The sequence below is a fragment of the Hyla sarda genome, chromosome 7 (assembly GCF_029499605.1).
Source record: "Hyla sarda isolate aHylSar1 chromosome 7, aHylSar1.hap1, whole genome shotgun sequence".
Classification (NCBI taxonomy): domain Eukaryota; kingdom Metazoa; phylum Chordata; class Amphibia; order Anura; family Hylidae; genus Hyla; species Hyla sarda.
In genome coordinates, this window is record NC_079195.1 from 79,078,721 (window position 1) to 79,081,715 (window position 2,995).

General features: G+C 39.2%; 1 pseudogene; it reads left to right on the plus strand.

Moving 5' to 3' along the window:
- Positions 1-2,835: 2,835 nt before the first annotated feature.
- Positions 2,836-2,995, plus strand: LOC130283736 (U2 spliceosomal RNA; annotated as a pseudogene).

Genomic DNA, 2,995 nt, shown 5'->3' on the forward strand with positions numbered 1-2,995 from the left:
CCGCTGCTGCCCCGGAGATTGCGGGGGTCCCCAGCAATGGGACCGGCGTGATCAGACATCTTATCCCCTATCCTTTGGATAGACATCTTATCCCCCATCCTTTGGATAGCGGAGAAGATGTTTTCCGGCAGAGTACCCCTTTAACTTCCATATTCTTGTGGCTCAGCTCCTTGCTGTGCTGCATACTGATCCTGTGAGGGATCCTATTTTACACCCCTTTCTCCTCTTTTTTTCTTTTGTTTGTTGGGCATTGATCTTTGAGCTTTATTACATTGCATGCTGTTAGTTGCACACCTACATTGTCAAGATGCTTGACCATATACTTTGTCACTCACAATGTTACTTTTTTATACTCTATGTCCAGATTTCCTGTTACCACTTAGAGAATAGATTGCATGTATCTATTACACATGAATGTCTTGATGTATCACTACCTTTGCTGTCAACACTGTAAACTGCAAGTTTAAAAATTAAGGACCCAAAGGTGCATGAATAACAAAACTCCCCAGAAAGACAAATGGAAAAAAGAGCAAAAAGAATGACTACAACTGAAGACTTCAACTTTGAGTCATGTATTCCCTTTCAGATTGTACTGTATTTACCTGATATAAGGTAAACAACCCAGAGGTATGAATTGCAGCTTCCACTTACTACTACATTCAATGGGTCGAGCATTCTGCAAGTAGCCCAGCCATAGAGTGTATTGTACAAAAAGAGGGATGCCTTTCTATGACAAAAGGGTCTGCTTCTAGAAATATTGTATTCCCCTCAACACAACCATAGCTTTTCCCACACCAGACAAAACTAGTGCTTCAAGGTTCTTCAGCTGTTCATAGTGTAGGGAATAATACAGTTTTAAGAGATAAATTATTGTTCATATTCTTAAGCCAGGACTAGACAGTGATTTCCACCATCTCTTCTCAGCCTTATTACATTAAAGTTAAAGGATTCCTCTTCCCTGGGGTGGCACCTCGATAAATGGTACTCTTAAAGAGTACCTCTCACCAAACTAAACTTTTAATATATTGTTCCTTTTTTAATTATAAGACACTTTGCTATTTACTTGCTGTTAAAATTCTCAACCTTTATATGTTTTCAATGTGATTAAAAAAAATGTCTACTAGGTGTCTCTGTTCTGTTCCCTGACGCAAGTCAAACAGTTAGTTTGGTCTACTCCTGGCCCGGCAGGAGAACAAACTCAGGAAGTGCGTGTGGGGCATGGGGAGGCACAGCTCTCGCAGGCTTCATTGATGCCGTGCCTGCTGGGGAACGCCTACTTTCTCCTGCCGGGAGTTCACACAATGTGAGCAAGTGGAAAGGTATGATACAGAGCATTTAAAAAAAAATAAGGGCAGGAGAGGTGTTAGGAGTATTGACCAAAAATAGGGAACCTTAAAATGATCTTTATTATAACAGGTAAAGTTAAATACTAAAAGGTCCGTAACCAACTACACCTTTAGAAAAAATAGTAGGAAAAAGTGCATATATATATATATATACATATATATATATATATATATATATATATATATATATATATATATATATACAATTATCCCTATATGGCTATGCCACATGTGGGATATGCATGCACGGATGAGGGCTCATCAGCATGTACGGATATTGAATCACCCATGCATGATAACTCCTCACCGCTATAAAGAACTACTGCATAAATGTATCTATATGTAATAAACACAAATGGTAAATTACAATATGCAAGTAGACATACACAAATATAGTATATAAAAGTGGCAGCTACCGCATATGATCAAAAATAGTGCACCTATTGCATGCCTGCATACGGCTTTGTTCACATAGTGCGGTTCACTTGAATCATCAGACTTGGACTATATACAGCCAAACTAGCTGGCGATTGCATGAACTACAAACTATGTGCTTATTAGCCACACGCACAGCTAATGCATATTAACTGCACCACTCTGATACAAATTCATTTGGTAGGTACTAATTTACACTTATTTGGACTCTCCGTATCTTGCTAGCATAAAGACAGTCCCTGAACAGTATTTCGCTCAAGGATAGTGGGCCCACATCTGTTCCACTAGCGTATTCAGAAACATCTCAAAACATCAAAACACTTGTGACATCAAAAAAGTCTCTACGTAGCAATTCACATTAGGATTCGATACATCACAGTCTATAAGCAAAATATGCAGCGTAAGATGATTTTCAAAGTGTATCCATATTGATCACAGGGACAAGTCCATATTAGTGTTGCTCGCAAATATTCGCAATACGAATTTTATTCGCGAATATCGCATATTCGCGAATATTCGCGAATATAGCACTATATATTCGTAATTACGAATATTCATTTTTTTTTTTTCACAGTACACATAACAGTGATCATCCCTCTCTGCTTCCAGCTTGTGTAGTGTTAAGAAGGCTCTAATACTACTGTGTGAGACTGGTGTGCGAATTTTCGCATATGCGAAAATTTGCATATGCTAATATTCGCATATGCGAATTTTTGCTTGTACGGGTTTTTGTATATGCAAATTTTCGCATATGTTAATTTTCGCACACACGAATATTTGCATATGCGAATATAAAACGCGAATATTCGTCCATATATTCGCGAATTTGAATATGGCCTATGCCGCTCAACACTAGTCCATATGTGTATCACTCAACAATTGCGATAGCTGACTCCATACACACAGCTCCAATATGCTATTATTCCTTTAATTGCAGTTACCTATAGCAACCGTATTTAACAGGCAATGTTAAACTGCAGTTCAATTCCACATGCTGCATATACTGCCCAGAGCACATAGATCATGGCACTTGATACTCACTTGATGGCACTTGATCGCTTCTCGGCCTTTTGGCTAAGATCAAGTGTAGTATCTGTTCTTATCAGTTTTCATGCTGGTGGGGATGGGTGCTGATTGGAGGACGCAGGTGTACCAGGGCTTTCCGGGGCTGGTTCTGAGGAATCAGCTCGACGGCTGCCCCGATGTGACCTGTT